We start from the raw sequence: 27,505 nt of genomic DNA, 5'->3' as shown, positions 1-27,505 counted from the left end.
AGTTAGCACTGCTATATTCCATATTAGGCTAGAATATGGAGTATAGCTGTGCTAAGTTGAAATCTTCATGCGAATATTTCGTGTTATATTAGTCGCATCGCAATTTCGACTTTTTCAAATGTTCTTAATATTGCTCTAACTTCGTCTTTTAGAAATTTCGTAATATTGCTCTAACTTCGTCTCTTAGAATATTACGAATATTCTAAAAGACGAAGTTAGAGCAATATTACGAAATTTCTTAAAATACACATATAGATTGTAATTTAGCTAATATAGTGCTATAATCCCTTTTTTTTCCTGTAATTTTTTTTGCCTCTTCTGAACTTAAGTTTTGTAAAATATGTACACTATTAAAAATTATTACTATAGCAGTATATTAGCTTAAATACAATCTATGTGTATTTTACGAAATTTCGTAATATTGCTCTAACTTCATCTTTTAGAATATTACGAATATTCTAAAAGACGAAGTTAGAGCAATATTAAGAACATTTGCAAAAGTCGAAATTGCGATGCGAGTAATATAACACGAAATAGTCGCATGAAGATTTCAATTTAGCACAGCTATATTCCATATTCTAGCCTAATATGGAATATAGCAGTGCTAACTTAACACAGCTATATTCCATATTAGGCTAGAATATGGAATATAGCAGTGCTAAGTTTAAATCTTCATGCGACTATTTCGTGTTATATTACTCGCATCGCAATTTCGACTTTTGCAAATGTTCTTAATATTGCTCTAACTTCGTCTTTTAGAATATTCGTAATATTCTAAGAGACGAAGTTAGAGCAATATTACAAAATTTCGTAATATACACATATTAGCCTAGCCATAGTCATTAGCATAGGAACGTTGCCTTATACTATCAAGATAAATTTTCGCAATATGCGAAAAATAATTTCGCGATAATTGGAATAATTGCGAATATTCGATTTCGACGAATATAACACGAATATTCATGCGAATATTCGCGAAATATCGCGAAACCGAATATGGCACCTCCCGCTCATCACTAGTGACTGAATAGACTTTGGTTCTTCTTCATTTATTATTTATTTTTAATCTCTATATTTACTGAAATAGTGACATTTCCTCAATATAGTTACAATTTTTTTAAATATACTTACCTGTCTCTTTCCATACACTTTTTCTCCCCCTCTTCTTTTCTTTTTGGAGGGCTAGGTATGAGTTATATGTATATTTACAGTATACACATAAAATAAGGCTACTTTCACACTTGCTTTCAGAGCGGATCCGTCTGGTATCTGCACAGACGGATCCGCTCCTATAATGCAAACAATGGTATCCGTTCAGAACGGATCCATCTGCATTATATTTCAGAAAAAAATCTAAGTCTAATTGTTAGTCAAACGGATCCGTCCTGACTTTGCATTGAAAGTCAATGGGGGACGGATCCGTTTGAAATTGCACCATATTGTGTCAATGTCAAACGGATCCGTCCCCATTGACTTACATTGTAAGTCTGGACGGATCCGTTTGGCTCCGCACGGCCAGGCGGACACCCGAACGCTGCAAGCAGCGTTCGGGTGTCCGCCTGCTGAGCAGAATGGAGGCGACACTGAGCCATACTGATGCATTCTGAGCAGATCCTTATCCACTCAGAATGCATTGGGGCTGTACAGATCCGTTCGGGGCCGCTTGTGAGAGCCTTCAAACGGAACTCACAAGCGGAATCCCGAATGCAAGTGTGAAAGTAGCCTAAAATTGTCATTTTTCCACTTTTGCATGATAATTCATACTCAGAATTATTGGATGTGATATTTGCTGTGACCTATATGTATAGTTTCACCTTAGGTTCCTTTTTTTACATTTATGCATTAGTGTATGTATTAGTTCACATATGGTATATATATCACGGTTTGTCACTTTTCACTAATACACGTGTGGCACCTCACGGATTGACACTTTTTTTATATACACACTCGCATGGTTGTGGGGGTGTCGTTGCGTGCAATTATTGCACGTACCGGTACACTCACCAACCTGTGCTAGTATAAATATATATGTTTTAATAATTTATCACTTGTGGTATTTTTAAGCAGTGTTTTTTAGCATTAATTCATGCAGATTGATTACTATACACTGATATTGAGACCTTGTGGTTTGTATATATTGGTCACCAATTAGAAAAATTCCCTAGATGGATAATATTAGTCCCTACAGACTATACTCTTTTTTCGGGGGTCATTCTCACAATTATCTCCACAACAGCCAGATTGCAGGTCCAAAGGTCAGGTTTATTTTCACAACAGTCAAACAAAAAAACAACAAAACAAACCCCTTACCCGTCTGGGCTCTAACTAAACAGGAATAATCCTACCTCACTTGTAGCACCCGTTCACACACTGTACCAACATGCGGCTATAGGCTTTTCCAGCCTATACTCCAGCACTTCCAGGCTGTAACAAAGTCCATTACGTTTGGGGGATTGTGGCCCAAAATTCTGCCTGACTCTGGCCTAGCAACCATCGATTCCCAGACCTCGCAAAGTCCCCCAAAGATCAGGCTAACACCTAGCCCCGTGGCCCCTCAGTCAGCCTGGCTGAGACCACCCTTCCAGAGCCTCTAGCAGGGCCTCTGTTGCACCAAGACTGTCTCTCTTGACTGACAGTCTGGGCTGGGCTCTTATCCCAGACTGATTGTGGCACCTGGTGCTGCCTCAGAATTGATGACAGACAGGGAAGACATGGAAACTCCTGCCATGAATCTCCCCTAGCAGCCATGAGGCCCATCACTACCTCACAGGATGCATATTTATATTATTCCACGTGTTCCTGATGATGGATGTATATGCTGTACTCTATATTTATTATATAAATGGATGCACTATTTATTTCTTAAATTTTTTAATTTTTCAATATTTATTGTATTGACCGAGTTGGCCTCATGGAGATATGTCACCTTATTATAAATCAGAGTATATAGGCACTACCTGTAACCTAGGCTTCACCTGGGCCCTTGATCCTTCTTCTATCGAGATCTGTTTATTTTCCTCATACTTGTCGGTCACATGAGCCTTTCAGGTGTACTAGCTTCGATGGCGCATATGTGCGGAGGATGCGGCGCCCATTTTTGTCACTGGCATCTGGACATAACGCGATAGTCTGCGTGACTTTGAATACACCTATAACTGCTCTGCTATGCACTCACGTATTGCATGTCATTCTGATGTTTTATGATATGCTAGTACAAGACAATGGCTCACTCTACCATATACCAAGGTAGGTGCTCTAGTCCAATTTAATCACCCTTCCAATGAGAAGTAGTACAATAAAATAAATAATGGATGGATCGGCACTCAAACATAGGTGACTCCTATGGATACACGTAGATTTATTAGGTATTAAAAACTATGTATAAAAGAGCTGAATTGTACAGCTAAAATATTGCACACTAAAATTGCACACTAAAAGGAAATGATAAAACCATAAGAACACGCATGGAAAGGTAGGTAAACCACAAAGTCACTCCACATATGTTCCGTGTTTTCACAAAAGTCCCATGTATAGGTGTTTCAATAAATCCAGTTGTAGAAAGTTCATATGTAGACCAGGATATTATAATGAGATCGGTTGTACACAGTTCATGTATAGCAATTCTGCTATATAGGGCTCATATGTAGAACAAAGATATGGCTTAGGCTTTCAATTTTGATATTGGTATTTGTATATAACTTAAATGAATCAGTACTCGCTTAGATGGTTACTTACAGTTCAGTCGGTCAAGCCCGTTGTGGCGTCCCACTGCTGTGGGCTTACCTGACCCTGTATGCCGCCTTTGCTGTGATCGATATTATCGAATTGGAAAATCGTGTTTTCAGCATGGAGTTTCAGCCTATGGTGCAATGGTATGCGATCTTGGCCTCTCACGCTGTGCCTCGGCGTCTCACGCTGTGTTTGTTGTTGGCGGTTCACGTGACTCTCCTCACAATCCATAGGAAAATTCAAATCCGATTTTTTTGCATCCAATTTTTCGCAATATGCTTAAGCATTTCAGACTTGTTTTTGCATATATTCGGACATTGAATATTGTCTTACAGTTACCAGACGCGTTTCGGGGAGTACTTTCCCCTTCTTCAGTGGCTCTATTCAATGTTTCCGGATTCGATCTTTTATATCCTGTTTGAGCTCCCATCAAAGTCTGGTTTGGATTTCTGTGTCCTACAGATCTCTTTGTAATTCGATATATAAGCATTTCAAAGTGGTATATTTATCACACAATTTTCGAATATATCGATTAGTCGTTCGATCTCCTTCGAAAATGTATCGAATTCTGGTATTTTGTTCTCTATGTGGTTTCCATGCGGTATGCATGCGTTTTTTCATGTATTCATGCATTTTTTTGCTTATGTTTGCAAAATTGTATTTTATATCCTCCCTATATGTTAAGAAATTCATAATGCTAGCACAATCAAAGATAAAAGATAAAATCGTAATTAAAAAATAAAATCGTAATACAGTCCATGAGATCTTCTAGTTTACCCATTTCTGTATATTGTCGTATATTGTCCCTCCATTCCACTGTATAAAAATTTATTTATCAATATATGAATATATAAATATGTAAAATATAAAAACATATAAGAACATATAAGAAATAGTACAGGGTTTGTTGATTGGTGTATGGGGAATGTAGTGTGAAGAGTGGTTGCGTAGGCCCCCCGCTGAGGGAAGACTGCATTGCTGATAAACAGCTGGACATGCGATCTCCCATTGGCGAGGGGGCCCACGTCTCTTGTTGTCAACTTGATTGTCACAGGAACCCAAAAATCTCTAGCTCGGAATTTAATCCTGCTAGTAGCAGGCTTCCAAAGTCATATATCCATCTTGACTCTGCTCGCGACATTTTGTCAATATGATTGCCCCCCCTCCAGTGTTTTTCCACTCTTTCCAGTGCTGTAAAAGTTAGACCTTGATGGTTTTGGTTATGAACTTCCTTAAAATGTTTGGATAGAGAGTTTTTCTCATATCCTTTTTTTATGTTTGTTAGGTGTTCGGATATTCTCACCTTTACTCTTTGTTCTGCCAATGTACTGTCTCTGGCATGGGCACTGGACTAGGTAGATAACACGGATGAGTTGCATGTCAGGGGATATTTGATCTCCATGCTGAAGGAGCTCTGTGTAGAGGAGACGTTATTTGTCTTTTTTGGGAAATTGGTACTTCTGCAGCCTATACACTTTCCGCACCTAAAAAAACCATTTAGTTTAAGCCAATTCTGTATTGAGGAGGTTTTCCCGTGTCTGTGTTTAATCAAAGGGGCCACTTTAAGGCCCAGATTTGGTGCTCGCGTGTAGGTGAAACGTGGTAGGGTGGGTATTAGTGACCCTATGGTCTTGTCTAATATGGTGCCAATGTCTTCAGCATGGAGATCAAATATCCCCTGACATGCAACTCATAGTTTTTAATACCTAATAAATCTACGTGTATCCATGGGAGTCACCTATGTTTGAGTGCCAGTCCATCCATTATTTATTTATTGTTTTATGATATGAGCCTGGTGTGTAATCATAAGTTGCACATAGTCTTTGACGTCTCCCCATGCGGCCGATGATATAGACATTATTCAGGTGATTTTAATTATTTATATAGAAGTATATACACTCACCTAAAGAATTATTAGGAACACCATACTAATACGGTGTTGGACCCCCTTTTGCCTTCAGAACTGCCTTAATTCTACGTGGCATTGATTCAACAAGGTGCTGATAGCATTCTTTAGAAATGTTGGCCCATATTGATAGGATAGCATCTTGCAGTTGATGGAGATTTGAGGGATGCACATCCAGGGCACGAAGCTCCCGTTCCACCACATCCCAAAGATGCTCTATTGGGTTGAGATCTGGTGACTTGGGGGGCCATTTTAGTACAGTGAACTCATTGTCATGTTCAAGAAAATAATTTGAAATGATTCGAGCATTGTGACATGGTGCATTATCCTGCTGGAAGTAGCCATCAGAGGATGGATACATGTTCTCATTCTGTTTACGCCAAATTCGGACTCTACCATTTGAATGTCTCAACAGAAATCGAGACTCATCAGACAAGGCAACATTTCTCCAGTCTTCAACAGTCCAATTTTGGTGAGCTCGTGCAAATTGTAGCCTCTTTTTCCTATTTGTAGTGGAGATGAGTGGTACCCGTTGGGGTCTTCTGCTGTTGTAGCCCATCCACCTCAAGGTTGTGCGTGTTGTGGCTTCACAAATGCTTTGCTGCATACCTCGGTGTTAACGAGTGGTTATTTCAGTCAACGTTGCTCTTCTATCAGCTTGAATCAGTCGGCCCATTCTCCTCTGACCTCTAGCATCCACAAGGCATTTTTGCCCACAGGACTGCCGCATACTGGATGTTTTTCCTTTTCACACCATTCTTTGTAAACCCTAGAAATGGTTGTGCGTGAAAATCCCAGTAACTGAGCAGATTGTGAAATACTCAGACCGGCCCGTCTGGCACCAACAACCATGCCACGCTCAAAATTGCCTAAATCACCTTTCTTTCCCATTCTGACATTCAGTTTGGAGTTCAGGAGATTGTCTTGACCAGGACCACATCCCTAAATGCATTGAAGCAACTGCCATGTGATTGGTTGACTAGATAATTGCATTAATGAGAAATAGAACAGGTGTTCCTAATAATTCTTTAGGTGAGTGTATATTGTCAGCCATTTCCTTTGTCCCTCACTTCCCCTGACGAAGCCATCTGGCGATATGCGTTGAATAGGTGAGGGACACTGGGATGGGTGTATTTATTTACTTTTGTGGTAATTATTGATAAGCAACATTTTTGTGTACCTTTTTATGATTCTTCTCTGCTATTTGATGTAACACATTATCTATATGGTGTTCACACTACATATACTCTTTAGTGGTGCAGCCTCCAATAACGTTATGTACTTTTATACATTTGGTAGGCTATCAGTATTTGCACAGTTTTTGCAGTGGAAATTTGTCATTTGTTTATGAAGCACTTAGCACTTTAACCGTATGGATTGCATACCAGTACTTGAATGGAGGTTTTCTTGAATGTCGCTCCTCCAGTTACAGTGTGGTCATAAAACCTCATCCCAGTAGTTCCTCTCCTATTAATCTTTTTCCCACCTGTAGTGTGGATTCAATTTGTTTGTTTTTATGGGTATGGACTCAATAAAGACTTAATGGATTATTAATATGGCTGTTGTAGTTTTTTCAATAACCTGGGCATATACAAAATATAGGTTGTAGGTTTCGTATTATTTGTTTGTGGCTCATATTGGTCGTTTTATAGGTTGAAACAATCCCAAATAACTAGAAAATGGGAAAAAAGGCAGCACTCTTTGGGTTATGCACCCAAAGTGGTTGTGATGTTTCAGCTCATCATTAGAGCCTATCTATCTATCTCTATCTGGTAATTTGAGCAATCATTCATTTGTCAGCGTCAAGTAAAATCTGAAAACACATTCAAAAGAAAATTATACAGAAGGCAATCGCTTTAGCAATTAAATATAGTATCAGATTACAGGGAGAGAGCTGCAGCAGAACGGACACACCCCCAGAGACAGAACCCTCCCCCTGAGCTGCCAGCTTGAAATAAATCTAGCACAACAAATGGAGCAATGAATGGGGAGATCTCTTGATCTATGTGAGATACAGGGCTGGTTCTAGCTTTGTTACGAATAGATTGTCATATACAATCAATAGAGATGGCCCTGCGGTTTGCCCGGCGGTCGTTTGGCGGCGAACTTTGCGATTCACCGAACATGCGAACATATATTTGCACGCGCCATATTTCTTTTGCATAGCGCCGTACTTTGACCCATGACACATCCATCAGGTGGGACAGGACAGCCAATTGAGATGTTTCAGCACATGGACACACCCACAACCCTATAACAGAACCTAATTTGGCAGCCATTTTTTCATTATGTGTTTTGGAGCAGGGACAGTTAGGGACACCAAACACTAGCTAATAGAGCAACAAAAGTCCTTTTAAGGACTGGTATAGGTGTGCTATCGATAGGTGTGATATAGAGGGGTGTGATATACTTATAATATACTTTCTAACATAGAAATTATATTATAGTGTATTTGCATTGTGCAGCAGTTGTGTGCGGTTCTGCTGCGATACCGCAGCTAGATAGAGGGACAAACGCTATTGGAAAAACTAATTGCAACGGGTGTGATATACCTGTTGCCCCCCAAAAAAACTGCTTGAGGGCTGCGATATACCTTCTTCCACAAAATCCTGATTGAGGGGTGCTATCTACCTTTTTCCACCAAATCCTGATCAAGGAGTGCTATATACCTGTTTCCGCCAAATACTGAGTGAGGGGTGCCATATACCTTCTCCCACCAAATACTGATTGAGGGCTGCGATACACCTGCTTCTACAAAATACTGATTGAGGGGTGCCATATACCTGTTTCCGCCAAATACTGATAGAGGGGTGCCATATACCTATTTCCACAAAATCCTGATTGAGGGGTGCTATATACCTGTTTCCGCCAAATACTGATTGAGGGGTGCTATATAACAGTTTCCGCCAAAATGCTGATTTAGTGGTGCTATATACCTTCTTCCACAAAATACTGATTGAGGGGTGCTATTACTATATACCTTCTTTTACCAAATACTGATTGAGGGCTGTGATACACCTGATTCCACAAAATATTGATTGAGGGGTGCTATTGCTATATACCTTCTTCAACCAAATACTGATTGATTGAGGGCTGCAATATACCTGTTTCCACAAAATACTGATTGAGGTGTGCCATATACCTGTTTCTGCCAAACACTGATTGAGGGGTGCTATATACCTTCTTCCACAAAATACTGATTGAGGGCTGCTATTGCTATATACTTTCTTCCACCAAATACTGATTTGAGGGCTGCGATACACCTGCTTCCACAAAATACTGATTGAGGGGTGCCATATACCTGTTTACGCCAAATACTGATTGAGGGGTGCCATATACCTTCTTCCACAAAATCCTGATTGAGGGGTGCTATATACCAGTTTCTGCCAAATACTGATTGAGGGGTGCTATATATCTGCTTCCACAAAATACTTATTGAGGGGTGCTATTGCTATATACCTTCTTCCACCAAATACTAATTGAGGGCTACGATACACCTGCTTCCACAAAATACTGATTGAGGGGTGATATATACCAGTTTACGCAAAATACTGATTGCGGGGTGCTATATACCTGCTTCCACAAAATACTGATTGAGGGGTGCTATTGCTATATACCTTCTTCCACCAAATACTGATTGAGGGCTACGATACACCTGCTTCCACAAAATACTGATTGAGGGGTGCTATATACCTGTTTCCACCAAACACTGATTGAGGGGTGCCATATACCTTCTTCGACAAAATACTGATTGAGGGGTGCTATTGCTATATACCTTCTTCAACCAAATACTGATTGATTGAGGGCTGCGATATACCTGCTTTCACAAAATACTGATTGAGGGGTGCCATATACCTGTTTCCGCCAAATACTGATTGAGGGGTGCTATATACCTGTTTCTGCCAAATACTGATTGAGGGGTGCCATATACCTTCTTCCACAAAATACTGATTGAGGGCTGCTATTGCTATATACCTTCTTCCACCAAATACTGATTTGAGGGCTTCGATACACCTGCTTCCACAAAATACTGATTGAGGGGTGCCATATACCTGTTTACGCCAAATACTAATTGAGGGGTGCTATATACCTGTTTCCGCCAAATACTGATTGAGGGGTGCCATATACCTTCTTCCACAAAATACTGATTGAGGGGTGCTATTGCTATATACATTTTTCCACCAAATACTGATTGGGGGTTGCAATATCACTTCTTCCACAAATACTGCTCTTCTGTAAGGACTTAGGCAGAGGGTCATTTAGATAATGACAGGCAGAGGAAGAGGCAGACCGTTCCGCAGGGATGTCTCCGTCAAATACTGATTGAGGGGTGCTATATACCAGTTTCCACCAAATACTGATTGAGGGGTGCTATATACCTGCTTCCACAAAATACTGATTGAGGGGTGCTATTGCTATATACCTTCTTCAACCAAATACCGATTGAGGGCTACGATACACCTGCTTCCACAAAATACTGATTGAGGGGTGATATATACCTGTTTCTGCCAAATACTGTTTGAGGGGTGCCATATACCTTCTTCCACAAAATACTGATTGAGGGGTGCTATTGCTGTATACCTTCTTCAACCAAATACTGATTGATTGAGGGCTGCAATACACCTGTTTCCGCCAAATACTGATTGAGGGGTGCCATATACCTTCTTCCACAAAATACTGATTGAGGGGTGCTATTGCTATATACCTTTTTCCACCAAATACTGATTGGGGGCTGCAATATCCCTTCTTCCACAAATACTGCTCTTCTGTGCAGACTTAGGCAGAGGGTCATTTAGATAATGACAGGCAGAGGAAGAGGCAGACCGTTCCGCAGGGATGTTAGGGGTGAAACAAGTGCACCAGGCCGGAGCCTAAGTGGGAAGTTGGAGAAGGTGTGTGCGATAATTTCAAAGGGCGCACCAGAGTTGGTTGAGTGGCTCACTCAGTCTTCTGCTTCTGCACGCTCCTCATCATCTGTATCTGCACCCTCCTCACTCTCTGCTGTGTGCACCCCCAAAGACACCACTACCACAATAGCACCTCCACTCGAGTCAGAGAAATTATTTTCCCATCCATTCCCAGACCTTACAGATGCGCAGCCATTCTTGGCATCAGATGAGGAAGAGGAGGTAGCAACGGCCGCCACCCAGCGGTCTGATGACAGTACCCAGATCAGCCCAAGGAGGGTGGTCCCCGCTGTTGCTGCCTACTCTGATATCTCTAATGTCAGTGGTGGTGAAGGTGACGATGATGATGTGTCAATGGATGTCACGTGGGTGCCCACAAGAGAGGATGAGGAGGTGAGTTCAGAGGGAGAGATGGAGCAGCAGATAGGGAGGAGCAGGAGGAGAAGTATACAGAACTCACAGTGCACAGGAGGCAAAAAGCAGACTGCAAATGCATCTGGAGAGAGCCATCCACCATGCACGGTCACATCTTGCTCACCCAGGACGCCAGCACATGGCTCCCCAGTGTGGGGTTTGAATCAGACATTTGAAATACAGCCATTTGAAATACAGCCATTTTGGCCAAAGAAATATTTACTTCAGGCCTACACTGGTTCAGACCGTGTGAGATACCCCCTCTACATACAGGGGTTTGAATCAGGCATTTGAAATACAGCCATTAGAAATACAGACAATTTCGACAAAGAAATATTCACTTCAGGCCTACACTGGTTCAGGCCCTGTGAGATACTCCCTCTACATACAGGGGTTTGATTCGGGGATTTGAAATACAGCCATTTGAAATACAGCCATTTTGGCCAAAGAAATATTTACTTCAGGCCTTTACTGGTTCAGACCGTGTGAGATACCCCCTCTACATACAGGGGTTTGATTCAGGCATTTGAAATACAGCCATTTAAAATACAGCCATTATGGGCAAAGAAATATTTACTTCAGGCCTACACTGGTTCAGGCCCTGTGAGATACTCCCTCTACATACAGGGGTTTGATTCAGGGATTTGAAATACAGCCATTTGAAATACAGCCATTTTGGCCAAAGAAATATTTACTTCAGGCCTACATTGGTTCAGACCGTGTGAGATACCCCCTCTACATACAGGGTTTTGAATTAGGCATTTGAAATATAGCCATTTGAAATACAGCCATTTTGGGCAAAGAAATATTTACTTCAGGTCTACACTGGTTCAGACCATGTGAGATACCCTGTCTACATACAGGGGTTTGAATCAGGCATTTGAAATACAGCCATTTGAAATACAGCCATTTTGGCCAAAGAAATATTTACTTCAGGCCTACATTGGTTCAGACCGTGTGAGATACCCCCTCTACATACAGGGGTTTGAATCAGGCATTTGAAATACAGCCATTTGAAATACAGCCATTTTGGGCAAAGAAATATTTACTTCAGGCCTACACTGGTTCAGACCGTGTGAGATACCCCGTCTTCATACAGGGGTTTGAATCAGGCATTTGAAATACAGCCATTTTGGGCAAAGAAATATTTACTTCAGGCCTACACTGGTTCAGACCGTGTGAGATACCCACTCTACATACAGGGGTTTGAATCAGGCATTTGAAATACAGCCATTTGAAATACAGCCATTTTGGGCAAAGAAATATTTACTTCAGGCCTACACTGGTTTAGACCGTGTGAGATACCCACTCTACATACAGGGGTTTAATCAGGCATTTGAAATACAGCCATTTTAAATACAGCCATTTTGGGCAAAGAAATATTTACTTCAGGCCTACACTGGTTCAGGCCATGTGAGATACTCCCTCTACATACAGGGGTTTGATGCAGGCATTTGAAATACAGCCATTTTGTGCAAAGAAATATTTAATTTAGGCCTAGTCTGGTTCAGGTTGTGTGAGATACACCCTTTACATACTGTCGTTCTATTCTACTATTAATTAAACACCCATTTAGGGCAAGATCCTAAATTCAAAAAATATGAGAAGAGCATCAAATAAGGGACGTGGCCCAGGTCCTGGTGCTGCTGGTGGAGCTCCTGTTGCAGGGAGAGGACGTGGTCGATCTGTGCCAGCTACACGCACAAGTGAAACAGGTGCGAGTAGGCGACAGAACCTGCAGCGGTATTTGGTCTACGAATGGTGAGGCCTGAACAAGTACAGGCGATAGTAGATTGGGTTGCTGACAGTGGATCCAGTTCCTTCACATTGTCTCCCACTCAGTCTCCTGCTGAAAGAACACCGTTGGCACCTGCAGCCGATGTCCATTAGTCTTTCACCTTACCCCCTTGCGAATCAGCCAAGCAGTCTGAGCCCCAAGTCATGCAGCAGTCTCTTCTGCTTTTTGATGACTCTGTTAGCAGGGTTTCCCAGGGCCATCCACCTAGCCCTGCCCCAGAAGTGGAAGAGATTGAGTGCACCGATGCCCAACCACTTATCTTTCAAGATGAGTACATGGAAGGACCATCGCAGCACGTCTCGGATGATGACGAAACACAGGTGCCAACTGCTGGGGCTTTCGAAAGTGTGCAGACCGACAAGGAAGTCAGGGGTGAAGACTGGGTGGAAGATGATGTGGAGGACGATGAGGTCCTCGACCCCACATGGAATCAAGGTCATTCATGAAATCAAGTGACCTATGTAGTTTGGAGAAAGAGGTGGTGGTCGCACAGAGTCACCAACACAGCAGAAGAGGGAGCAGGGTGCAAAAGCGGAGCGGCCGTCCTCTAGACAGTATGCCTCCTACTGCCCACTGCAGCAAGGGACCAAGCACACCAAAGTCCGCTCCAAGGAGTTCCCTGGCGTGGCAGTTCTTCAGACAATGTGCTGACGACAAGACACGAGTGATTTGCACACTGTGCAATCAGAGCCTGAAACGAGGCATAAACGTTCTCAACCTGAGTACAACCTGCATGACCAGGCATTTAAGTGCAAAGCACGAGCTGCAGTGGAGTAGACACCTCAAAAACCAAGAAAAGTCTCTGGCTCCTCCTGCTTCTTCTTCTGCTGCAGTCGCGGCCTCTTCATCTACCTCTGGAGTTACAGTGCCACCTGGCACCCCGCAAACAGAGGATCTGCCAGCAACACCAACACCTGGGTCACCAAGCATCTCCACAATGTCCCATGGAAGTGTTCAGCTCTCCATATCCCAAACTCTGGAGAGGAAGAGGAAGTACCCCCTACCCACCTGCGATCCCTAGCCCTGAATGCCAGCATTTCTAAATTACTGGCCTTTGAAATGCTGTCATTACGTCTGGTGGAGACGGATAGTTTTAAAGGTCTTATGGCGGTGGCTGTCCCACAGTACGTCGTGCCCAGCCGCCACTACTTTTCAAGGCGAGCCATCCCTTCCCTTCACAACTAAGTAGGGGACAAAATCAGGTGTGCACTGCGCATCGCCATCTGTGGCAAGGTGCACCTGACTACGGATATGTGGACCAGTAAGCACGGTCAGGGCCGTTATTTCTCCATAACAGCACACTGGGTAAATGCAATGGCGGCTGGGCCTGAGGCAGATAGCAGTTTGGCGCATGTCCTTCCACCACCGAGGATTGCAGGGCGCTTCAGTTTGCCTCCTGTTGCTTCCTCCTCCTACTCTGCTTCCTCATCCTCTACCAGCTCCTCATCCGGTCAGCGTAACACCTTCACCACCAACTTCAGCACAGCCAGGGGTAAACGACAGCAGGCAGTTTTAAAACTTATCTGTTTGGGGGACAAACCCCACACCGCTCAGGAGCTGTGGACGGTCCTTGAACAACAGACCGATGAGTGGTTTGTGCCAGTCAGCCTCAAGCCCAGGCTGGTGGTGTTCGATAATGGGCGAAATCTCGTAGCAGCTCTGGGACTAGCCGGTTTGATGCACATCCCCTGCCTGGCGCATGTGCTGAATTTGGTGGTGCAGAGATTCCTTAAAACTTACCCCGATATGTCAGAGCTGCTGCAGAAAATGCGGGCCGTCTGTGCGCACTTTCGGCGTTCTCACCCTGCTGCTGCTCGCCTGTCAGCGCTGCAGCGTAACTTCGGCCTTCCCGCTCACCGCCTCATATGCGACGTGCCCACAAGGTGGAACTCCACCTTGCACATGCTAGCCAGACTGTGCGAGCATCAGCAGGTGATAGTGGAGTTTCAGCTGCAGCACGCACGGGTGAGTCGCTCGGCGAAACAGCACCACTTCACCACCAATGACTGGGCCTCCACGCCAGAACTGTGCTCCTTGTTGCGCTGTTTCGAGTACTCTACCAACATGGCCAGTGCCGATAACGCCGTTCTCAGCGTTACTATCCCACTTCTATGCCTCCTTGAAAAAACGCTCCTGGCAATGATGGAGGAGGATGTGGCACAGGAGGAGGAGGAGGAAGAGGGATCATTTCGTAGGGTTTCCGGCCAGTCATTCCCAAGTGGCTCCGAGGGTGGGTTCCTGCACCCATAAACCCAAGGTACACAAGTTCTGCAGGATGAGGAGGTGGAGGATGAGGAGGAGATAGAGTAGGAGGAACCATGTTCACAGCAGGGTGGCACCCAGACCAGCTCATGGCCATCACTGGTGCATGGCTGGGGGGATACAGAGGACACAGACGATACACCTCTCACAGAGGACAGCTTTTCGTTGCCTCTGGGCATCCTGGCACACATGAGCGATTACATGCTGCAGTGTCTCCGCAATGACCGCCGAGTTCCCCATATTCTAACTTGTGCTGATTACTGGGTGGCCACACTGCTGGATCCCCGTTACAAGGACAACGTACCGTCCTTAATTCCGTCACTGGAGCATGATCGTAAGATGCGCGATTACAAGCTCACGCTGGTAGACGCGCTGCTGGTCGCATTCCCACCTGACAGCGGGGATACAGTGGAAGCACAAGGCGAAGGCAGAGGACGAGGAAGAGGTCGCCAATGCAGCTGGGGCACCGCCAGCACCTCAGATGGCAGGGTTAGCATGGCAAAAATGTGGAAAAGCTTTGTCAGCATGCCACAACAACCAGCACCACCAGCTGATATGGAACGTCTTAGCAAGAGGCAGCTTTTCACCAACATGGTGGGGTAGTAAGTATGCACACGCCTACACGAACTAACTGACAGGGGTCAGCCCCTGCAACTTCTGGGTCTCCAAATTGGGCACACGGCCTGAGCTTGCCATTTACACCTTGGAGGTGCTGGCCTGCCCTGCAGCCGGTGTATTGTCTGAACGTGTGTTTAGCACGACTGGAGGGTTATATTTCCCAATGTTTTGGGGTGTATCCTAATAAAAAAAAATTGTAAATAAATTTTAAACCAAAAAGCAGTGTAGGCTACCTCCTCCTCCTCCACCGCCACTTCCACCTACACCGCCACATCCACCGCCTCCTCAACCTCCTACTCCATATGGACCTGGTCCTCCTAGATCAAGATTATTATTTTTTATTTTTACGTATTTTATGTTATTTAAAGTCATTTCACTATCCACATTTGTTTGCAGAGCACTTGCCATGCTCTTAACCACATTTTTATGCCATTTGCAGCCCTCTGGCCCTTTCCATGACATTTTTACAGCCATTTTCGTGCTCAAAAGTTCGGGTCCCCATTGATTTCAATGGGGTTCGGGGAGAAGTTCGGGTCAAGTTCGGGTCCCGAACTCGAACTTTTTTCCGAAGTTCGGCCGAACCCGAACATCCAGGTGTCCGCTCAACTCTACTGTCAGGTGAATGCCTATTGCCTAATTTTTGGGCCTGTACTGGCCGACAGTTACATATTTATCCTGTGACCGCCTAATGTACCTCCAGCCACAGAATCCAAAGTTCTTTGCTGTCAGGTGAATGCCTATTGCCTAATTTTTGGGGCCTATACTGGCCAACAGTTCAATTTTTATCCTGTGACTGCCTAATGTACCTCCAGCCACAGAATCCAAAGTTCTTTGCTGTCAGGTGAAGGTCTATTAGCTAATTTTTGGGGCCTGTACTGGCCGACAGTTACATTTTTTTATCTCTATCCACATAATCACACCCCTGTCTTACTCCTCTGCTTCTCATTATGGTGGTGTATGAACCACATTCACCATAAGGACCTTCTAATGTCACAGGGTCATGTGACTGTACCCCCCACCCCGTACTGTGCCCCTCACCCCATACTGTGCCCCCTTATACCCTGCATTGTGCCCTCTTACCACACCCTGTGAAGTGCCCCTAGTCATTCCCTGTAATATGCCCTCTTATACTCTTTTATCCGGTCACGGTATGGCGGTGTTATCCGGTCACTGTACAGAGGTGTTATCCAGTCAATGTATGGCGGTGGTATCCAATAACTGTATGGCCATAACTGTATCCCTTTCTCTGCCCACGCCATCCTTTTTATACCTGGCATGACCAGGAGAAATATGCATATTGCGGTGCTAAGGACCTGTGTGCCACAATCTGTGTCAGAAATACGCCTAACATAGACGTATTTCTATATATTAAATGACCACCTAATTTTATTATTATTTGGGGGTAGGGATAATATATTTATATCATATAGATTCTAGTGTATTATACTGTGCCCTGTATTTCCCAGTAGAAAATGATCCTTGGGAAGCACAGTCCTCATCCCTGACCACCAGGACCAGGTAGCGCTCTGTCAGTACATGACGGCCTCCTCTCTCCGCCACGCTGCTCCGCTGTGTGCTGGTGCTTATTCTGACACTAGGGCTGGGTTCACATCGTATTTATTCTATCCATTTAATGAATACCAAAAATGTATGCGTTAACAGATGCCTCAGACTGAAGCCGTACAGTGGTGTCCGTTCACCATACAGTTCCATGGTAGAATTTATTTTAACATTAACGTATGCATTTTTTTAATGGACTCTGCAGGATACAAAAATGTGGAGTGCTGCACATTTGTATACATAAAACTGATAGGAAATAAAATTTCTCTAGGCTCCAGCAGGGCACATTTTTTAGAGTTTCCCTTTTAGACGCATAAAAATGGCTCCTGATTAGAGTTGAGCGAACACCTGGATGTTCGGGTTCGAGAAGTTCGGCCGAACTTCCCGGAAATGTTCGGGTTCGGGATCCGAACTCGACCCGAACTTCGCCCCCCAAACTCGTACCCCATTGAAGTCAATGGGGACCCGAACTTTTCGGCACTAAAAAGGCTGTAGCCCAGGAAAGGGCTAGAGGGCTGCAAAAGGCAGCAAAATGTAGGTAAATCCCCTGCAAACAAATGTGGATAGGGAAATGAATTAAAATAAAAATAAAATAAATTAAAATTAACCAATATCAATTGGAGAGAGGTCTCATGGCAGAGAATCAGGCTTCATGTCATAGCAGAGAATCAGGCTTCACGTCACACACCACTGGAACAGGCCATTGTCAGATATTTAGGCCCCGGCACCCAGACAGAGGAGAGAGGTCCCATAGCAGAGAATCAGGCTTCATGGCATAGCAGAGAATCAGGCTTCACGTCACCCACCACTGGAATAGGCCATTGTAAGATATTTTTAGGCCCCGACACCCAGACAGAGGAGAGAGGTCCCATAGCAGAGAATCAGACTTCATGGCATAGCAGAGAATCAGGCTTCAAGTCATAGCAGAGAATCAGGCTTCATGTCATAGCAGAGAATCAGGCTTCACGTCACCCAACACTGGAACAGGCCATTGTCAGATATTTAGGCCCCGGCACCCAGACAGAGGAGAGAGGTCCCATAGCAGAGAATCAGGCTTCATGTCATAGCGGAGAATCAGGCTTCAAGTCATAGCAGAGAATCAGGCTTCATGTCATAGCAGAGAATCAGGCTTCATGTCACCCACCACTGGAACAGGCCATTGTCAGATATTTTTAGGCCCCGACACCCAGACAGAGGAGAGAGGTCCCATAGCAGAGAATCAGGCTTCATGGCATAGCAGAGAATCAGGCTTCAAGTCATAGCAGAGAATCAGGCTTCATGTCATAGCAGAGAATCAGGCTTCACGTTACCCAACACTGGAACAGGCCATTGTCAGATATTTAGGCCCCGGCACCCAGACAGAGGAGAGAGGTCCCATAGCAGAGAATCAGGCTTCATGTCACCCAACACTGGAACAGGCCACTGTCAGATATTTTTAGGCCCCGGCACCCAGACAGAGGAGAGGTTCATTCAACTTCATGCAATATAATGGTAAAATGAAAATAAAAAAAGGATTGAATGAGGAAGTGCCCTGGAGTACAATAATATATGGTTAAGGGGAGGTAGTTATAAATGTCTAATCTGCACAAGGGATGGACAGGTCCTGTGGGATCCATGCTTAGTTAATTTTTATGAATGTCAGCTTGTCCACATTGGCTGTAGACAGGCGGCTGCGTTTGTCTGTAATGACGCCCCCTGCCGTGCTGAATACACGTTCAGACAAAACGCTGGCCGCCGGGCAGGCCAGCACCTCCAAGGCATAAAAGGCTAGCTCTGGCCACGTGGACAATTTGGAGACCCAAAAGTTGAATGGGGCCGAACCATCTGTCAGTACGTGGAGGGGTGTGCACAGGTACTGTTCCACCATGTTAGTGAAATGTTGCCTCCTGCTAACACGTTCCGTATCAGGTGGTGGTGCAGTTAGCTGTGGCGTGGTGACAAAACCTTTCCACATCTCTGCCATGCTAACCCTGCCCTCAGAGGAGCTGGCCGTGACACAGCTGCGTTGGCGATCTCTTGCTCCTCCTCTGCCTTCGCTTTGGGCTTCCACTTGTTCCCCTGTGACATTTGGGAATGCTCTCAGTAGCGCGTCTACCAACGTGCGCTTGTACTCGCGCATCTTCCTATCACGCTCCAGTGCAGGAAGTAAGGTGGGCACATTGTCTTTGTACCGGGGATCCAGCAGGGTGGCAACCCAGTAGTCCGCACACGTTAAAATGTGGGCAACTCTGCTGTCGTTGCGCAGGCACTGCAGCATGTAGTCGCTCATGTGTGCCAGGCTGCCCAGAGGTAAGGACAAGCTGTGGGAGGCGTATCGTCATCGTCCTGCGTTTCCCCCCAGCCACGCACCAGTGATGGACCCGAGCTGCGTTGGGTGCCACCCCGCTGTGAACATGCTTCATCCTCGTCCTCCTCGTCCTCCAGTAGTGGGCCCTGTCTGGCCACATTTGTACCTGGCCTCTGCTGTTGCAAAAAACCTCCCTCTGAATCACTTCTAAGAGACTGGCCTGAAAGTGCTAAAAATGACCCCTCTTCCTCCTCCTCCTCCTCCTGGGCCACCTCCTCTTCCATCATCGCCCTAAGTGTTTTCTCAAGGAGACATAGAAGTGGTATTGTAACGCTGATAACAGCGTCATCGCCACTGGCCATGTTGGTGGAGTACTCGAAACAGCGCAACAGGGCACACAGGTCTCGCATGGAGGCCCAGTCATTGGTGGTGAAGTGGTGCTGTTCCGCAGTGCAACTGACCCCTGCGTGCTGCAGCTGAAACTCCACTGTGGCCTGCTGCTGCTCGTACAGTCTGTCCAGCATGTGCAAGGTGGAGTTCCACCTGGTGGGCACGTCGCATATGAGGCGGTGAGCGGGAAGACCGAAGTTACGATGTAGCGCAGACAGGCGAGCAGCGGCAGGATGTGAACGCCGGAAGCGCGCACAGATGGCCCGCACTTTATGCAGTAGCTCTGACATATCGTGGTAGTTGTGAATGAACTTCTGCACCACCAAATTCAGCACATGCGCCAGGCAAGGGATGTGCGTCAAACCGGCTAGTCCCAGAGCTGCAACGAGATTTCGCCCATTATCGCACACCACCAGGTCGGGCTTGAGGCTCACCGGCAGCAACCACTCGTCGGTCTGTTGTTCTATACCCCGCCACAACTCCTGTGCAGTGTGGGGCCTGTCCCTCAAACATATGAGTTTCAGAATGGCCTGCTGACGTTTACCCCGGGCTGTGCTGAAGTTGGTGGTGAAGGTCTGTTGCTGACTGGATGAGCAGGTGGAAGAAGAGGAGGAGGAAGCCGAGTAGGAGGAGGAGGCAACTGGAGGCAAAGAATGTTGCCCTGCGATCCTTGGCTGCGGAAGGACGTGCGCCAAACAGCTCTTCGCCTGGGGCCCAGCCGCCACTACATTTACCCAGTGTGCAGTTAGGGAGATATAGCATCCCTGGCCGTGCTTACTGGTCCATGTATCTGTGGTTAGGTGGACCTTGCCACACAGAGCGTTGCGCAGTGCGCACTTGATTTTATCGGATACTTGGTTGTGCAGGGAAGGCACGGCTCTCTTGGAGAAGTAGTGGCGGCTGGGAACAACATACTGTGGGACAGCAAGCGACATGAGCTGTGTGAAGCTGTCTGTGTCCACCAGCCTGAATGACAGCATTTCATAGGCCAGTAGTTTTGAAATGCTGGCATTCAGGGCCAGGGATCGAGGGTGGCTAGGTGGGAATTTACGCTTTCTCTCAAATGTTTGTGAGATGGAGAGCTGAACGCTGCCGTGTGACATGGTTGAGATGCTTGGTGACAGAGGCGGTGGTGTTGGTGGTACATCCTCTGTTTGCTGGGCAGCAGGTGCCAACCTTCCTCCAGAGGCGGAGAAAGAGGCCGAGGCGGCGGCAGCAGCAGAAGAGGTAGCAGGGAAGCCTGAGTGAGTTCCTTGTTTTTAAGGTGTTTACTCCACTGCAGTTCATGCTTTGCATGCAGGTGCCTGGTCATGCAGGTTGTGCTAAGGTTCAGAACGTTAATGCCTCGCTTCAGGCTCTGATGGCACAGCGTGCAAACCACTCGGGTCTTGTCGTCAGCACATTGTTTGAAGAACTGCCACGCCAGGGTACTCCTTAAAGCTGCCTTTGGGGTGCTCGGTCCCAGATGGCGGTGGCCAGTAGCAGACGGACTCTCTTGGCGGCGGGTGTTCTGCTTTTGCCCACTGCTCCCTCTTTTGCTACGCTGTTGGCTCGGTCTCACCACTGCCTCTTCCTCCGAATTCTGAAAGTCAGTGGCACGACCTTCATTCCATGTGGGATCTAGGACCTCATCGTCCCCTGCATCGTCTTCCACCCAGTCTTCCTCCCTGACCTCCTGTTCAGTCTACACACTGCAGAAAGACGCAGCAGTTGGCACCTGTGTTTCGTCATCATCAGATACGTGCTGAGGTGGTATTCCCATGTCCTCATCAGGAAACATAAGTGGTTGTGCGTTAGTGCATTCTATCTCTTCCACCCCTGGGGAAGGGCTAGGTGGATGCCCTTGGGAAACCCTGCCAGCAGAGTCTTCAAACAGCATAAGAGACTGCTGCATAACTTGAGGCTCAGACAGTTTCCCTGATATGCATGGAGGTGATGTGACAGACTGATGGGCTTGGTTTTCAGGCGCCATCTGTGCGCTTTCTGCAGAAGACTGGGTGGGAGATAATGTGAACGTGCTGGATCCACTGTCGGCCACCCAATTGACTAATGCCTGTACCTGCTCAGGCCTTACCATCCTTAGAACGGCATTGGGCCCCACCAAATATCGCTGTAAATTCTGGCTGCTACTGGGACCTGAGGTAGTTGGTTCACTAGGACGTGTGGCTGTGGCAGAATGGCCACGTCCTCTCCCAGCACCAGAGGGTCCACTAACACCACCACGACCATGTCCGCGTCCCTTACTAGATGTTTTCCTCATTGTTACCGTTCACCACAATAAGAAAAAAATTATTTGGCCCAATGTATTGAATTCAAATTCAGGCCTTTTTTTACAGGCACCTAACACTATCTGGCTATCTATTTAGGTACCTTATTACACTAATACAGGCACAGCAGTAACGACAGATTTAGCTGAATATAAATTGTAGGCCTAGTATTTAGGCGCTGGATGACAGGTATCCCTTTTACGGACAGAATTAGACTTGGAAATGCACGGTAGCATGTGAAGTTATTGAGGATGACCCTATCTGCACCTTCAATCTAATATACCCTTTTATGGATAGATTTAACCTTGGCCTGATAGAGCAGAAACCACTAATTTAGGGAATTGCTAAGTTGGGAATTGTATTCAACCCAGAACAAAAACTGTGCTTCGGCAGACAGCAGACAGTATTACAATTGGCTAGCCACAGCTGAAACACCAGATTTAGGGTACTGCTATTTTGGCAATTGTATTTTACCCCTCAATAAAATAGCAAGCACAGCCAAGCCGCTGATGTATGAATATAGCAAAAAAAAACAAAAAACACACTATTGATGGTTAAAAATGGACTTGGTGGCAGCTTGTGCTGGCGCACCACAAGACACAAAATGGCCGCCGATCACCCCAGAAAAAAGTGACTGAAAAACGCTCTGGGCAGCCTTAAAACAGTGAGCAATTGAATAGCAGAGGTTGTATGATACACAGCTGTATATCGATCACTTCAGTAAATAAATCCCTGCCTAATCTCGCCCTAACAGCAACAGCTGCATCCTCTCCCTACACTGATCAGAGCAGAGTGACGTGCGGCGCTAAGTGACTCCAGCTTAAATAGAGGCTGGGTCACATGCTGCACTGGCCAATCACAGCCATGACAATAGTAGGCATGGCTGTGATGGCCTCTTGGGGCAAGTAGTATGACGCTTGTTGATTGACTGCTTTGTAGCCTTTCAAAAAGCGCCAAGAAAGCGCCGAACACCGAACCCGAACCCGGACTTTTACGAAAATGTTCGGGTTCGGGTCCGTGTCACAGACACCCCAAAATTCGGTACGAACCCGAACTATACAGTTAAAGTTAAAATTAAAATACATATTTTTTATGGGAATTTTTGCCAATGATCCCCCTCTGGTATATCACTGTCCATGTTGTTGGACTATTTGTGTACTTCTAGTAAGTGTTTGCTGGCTGCAAATATGACCTAAAGGTTTTTCAGGTTCGCCTGCTATTAAAGTGAATGGGGCCCACTGCAAAAGCGTGATTCGCGAACATTTGATCGCGAATGCGCATTTGCGAATTTTCCCGGCCGATGTTCGTCCATCACTACTTATCAAACCAATGCTTTTCTGTGGACATCTTTATCTAGGCCTATTAAGAGAACAATAGAGTTGTCATACCTTTATTTCAGTTCTACACCTCCTATTTTCACAAGGATTGTCTTCTCATAGCAACAGTAAACTAACAATGAATTGCTTGTCTATATAGGAGGTTTTATCATTTCAGCTGACTAATACAGAAAGACAATATTTTGTATTTAATTTTCAGTAGACTGGCACTTCCAGAATGAAAAACAGCACATTCTAAAAAAATTGTCTTCTATGAAAAAATACCCCTTTCTGGTAGGTGTCTGTTAAAAAAGCAAAAAATCAAACCACCAACTTCAGGTGATTAGATATATTCCCAAACTTTCATTGATCCTTCACCATGCTTTACTGATAATAATGGTCTGTGATCTGTCTGCTAAAACGATTGTTCGTCGTTAAATTTCTCCTGATGAAACATTGTTTTGGTTGAAATAATCTGTTTTGATCAACTTTAGACTAATGTGTATAGCCACCTTTAGACTCAGTCCACAAATCTCTACTCCATCAAGATGTCCAGTTTCTGGTGTTTTGTGCACAATTTTATATTTTTTTCAGTTACCTTATTTCTTACCAGTGACTTCTTGATAACTAGATATTCATCCATAGAGTTGAGTTGTCTACTTCGAGTTCAAAGATTGACAGAAATACCTGCTGATTCTTTAACCCCTTCCCGACACATGACGTACTACTACGTCATGAAAGTTGGTGACTTACCGCCTCTTGACGTAATAGCATGTCATGGATAACTCCGGTCACCGCGCCGAATCGCACGGTGACCGGCGTAAGCTGACTGCACTAATCGTCAGTCAGCCATCTTAGCTGAGGGAGACGAGGAGTTTTTTCACCCCCCTGCAGCCCCGATCACTGCAATTGGCTAGCTAGTGAAGACCAGCCCATCGCAGTGCCAGAAATGTATGGAACTGCAGGGGGGCTCGGCTAGAAGTGAAAGGGGGCTGATAACATCAGCCCATGTCTCCTCCTAGGTCAGGGAGGGGACACTAGAGACAGGTGTCCCTTCCCAGCACTGTGATTGGCTAGAGCAACGCTCCAGCCTATGGCAGCGCTATACTACAAATATCCAATCTGTGGTGCTGCTGGTGGCTGGGACGGAGGTGATTGGGGCTGATTACATCAGCCCATGTCACCTCTGAGGTCAGGGAGGGGACACCAGACACTGATTTCCCCTTCCAGTGCTGCGATTGGCTGGAACAACGCTCCAGTCAATGGCAGCGCTGTGCAGCAGAAAGAACCGTTGGTGCCTCTCTGCAGGCAGCCATTCTAGCTTGGTGACTGCTTGCAGAGAGGACCTGTGCCCCTCTTTGCTGCTCGTTGTCTGCTGGAGCTTGTGGTACTACCACATAAATCACTGCTTTTCACTCAGTGCTTTTCAGAAGAAGAAGAACAACATCTGGAACAGCTGTAGTAATCTTTGGCTCATCTGCAGCTGTTTCAGATCCCCATTCCCTGTCTCTGTCCCCCCCCTCTCCCTCCCTTCAACCCCCCTCTCCGTCCTTTTTTATTGGGGGGTTGACTTTTTTTTGGCTTTTTTTTGGCTCTGCACCACTTTTTCTGTGTGCGAGCTGTGACTTGCAAGTGCTGATGGTGCCAGCTAGCTATATATATATATATATATATATATATATACACTCAGCTAAAGAATTATTAGGAACACCATACTAATACGGTGTTGGACCCCCTTTTGCCTTCAGAACTGCCTTAATTCTACGTGGCATTGATTCAACAAGGTGCTGATAGCATTCTTTAGAAATGTTGGCCCATATTGATTGGATAGCATCTTGCAGTTGATGAAGATTTGAGGGATGCACATCTAGGGCATGAAGCTCCCGTTCCACCACATCCCAAAGATGCACTATTGGGTTGAGATCTGGTGATTGTGGGGGCCATTTTAGTACAGTGAACTCATTGTCATGTTCAAGAAACCAATTTGAAATGATTCGAGCTTTGTGACATGGTGCATTATCCTGCTGGAAGTAGCCATCAGAGGATGGATACATGTTCTCATTCTGTTTACGCCAAATTCGGACTCTACTATTTGAATGTCTCAACAGAAATCGAGACTCATCAGACCAGGCAACATTTTTCCAGTCTTCAACAGTCCAATTTTGGTGAGCTCATGCAAATTGTAGCCTCTTTTTCCTATTTCCTATAGTGGAGATGAGTGGTACCCGGTGGGGTCTTCTGCTGTTGTAGCCCAAACGCCTCAAGGTTGTGCGTGTTGTGGCTTCACAAATGCTTTGCTGCATACCTCGGTTATAACAAGTGGTTATTTCAGTCAACGTTGCTCTTCTATCAGCTTGAATCAGTCGGCCCATTCTCCTCTGACCTCTAGCATCCACAAGGCATTTTTGCCCACAGGACTGCTGCATACTGGATGTTTTTCCCTTTTCACACCATTCTTTGTAAACCCTAGAAATGGTTGTGCGTGAAAATCCCAGTAACTGAGCAGATTGTGAAATACTCAGACTGGCCCGTCTGGCACCAACAACCATGCCACGCTCAAAATTGCTTAAATCACCTTTCTTTCCCATTCTGACATTCAGTTTGGAGTTCAGGAGATTGTCTTGACCAGGACCCCACCCCTAAATGCATTGAAGCAACTTCCATGTGATTGGTTGACTAGATAATTGCATTAATGAGAAATAGAACCGGTGTTCCTAATAATTCTTTAGGTGAGTGTATATATATATATATATATATATATATATATATATATATGTAAATTTTAGTTAGTAGTATTATAGATTTTTGAACCCGCACACCCCCCCTGCAGCCCCCCTGCAGTTCCATACATTGCTGGCGCTGCGATGGGCTGGTCTTCACTAGCTAGCCAATTGCAGTGATCGGGGCTGCAGGGTGGTCCTGCATCTGCTGAGCGCCGGTCAGTACTGTCAATTACTGACTGCGTCTGATCAGGTTTAGTGGCTTTTTTTTTTTTTAAGAAATCAGTTAGTGCTAGCTAGTTATATATATATATATATATATATATATATATATATATATACACATATAGATAGATATATACAGTCTTGTGAAAAAATTAGGACACCCTTTGAAAGCATGTGGTTTTTTGTAACATTTTTAATAAATGGTTATTTCATCTCCGTTTCAACAATACAGAGAGATTAAAGTAATCCGACTAAACAAAGAAAACTGAAGAAAAGTCTTTTCAAGATCTTCTGTAAATGTCATTCTACAAAAATGCCTATTCTAACTGAGGAAAAAGATAGGACACCCTTGCCCCTAATAGCGAGTGTTACCTCCTTTGGCTGAAATAACTGCAGTGAGACGGTTCTTGTAGCCATCTACCAGTCTTCGACATCGGTCTGAGGAAATTTTACCCCACTCCTCAATGCAGAACTTTTTCAGCTGTGAGATGTTTGAGGGGTTTCTTGCACGTACAGCCCTTTTCAAGTCACCCCACAGCATCTCAATGGGATTCAAATCTGGACTTTGACTTGGCCATTCCAGGACTCTCCATTTCTTCTTTTTCAGCCAATCTTTGGTTGATTTACTAGTATGTTTTGGGTCATTGTCATGTTGCATGGTCCAGTTCCGCTTCAGCTTTAATTTTCTAACTGATGGTCTCACATGTTCTTCAAGCACCTACTGATACACAGTAGAATTCATCGTGGATTCTATGATGGTGAGCTGACCAGGTCCTGCTGCAGCAAAGCAGCCCCAAACCATGACACTTCCACCTCCATGCTTCACAGTTGGTATGAGGTTCTTTTCTTGGAATGCTGTGTTTGGTTTACGCCAAACATGTCCTCTGCTGTTGTGTCCAAATAATTCAATTTTGGACTCATCTGTCCAAAGAACATTATTCCAGAAGTCCTGGTCTTTGTCAACTTTATCGCTGGCAAATGTCAGTCTGGCCTCGATGTTTCTCTTGGAAAGCAAAGGTTTCCTCCTTGCACACCTCCCATGCAAGTTAAACTTGTACAGTCTCTTTCTGATTGTAGAGGCATGTACTTCTACATCAACAGTAGCC

The sequence above is a fragment of the Bufo bufo genome, chromosome 4 (genome assembly GCF_905171765.1).
Source record: "Bufo bufo chromosome 4, aBufBuf1.1, whole genome shotgun sequence".
Classification (NCBI taxonomy): domain Eukaryota; kingdom Metazoa; phylum Chordata; class Amphibia; order Anura; family Bufonidae; genus Bufo; species Bufo bufo.
Note: the sequence above shows the minus strand (reverse complement) of the source record.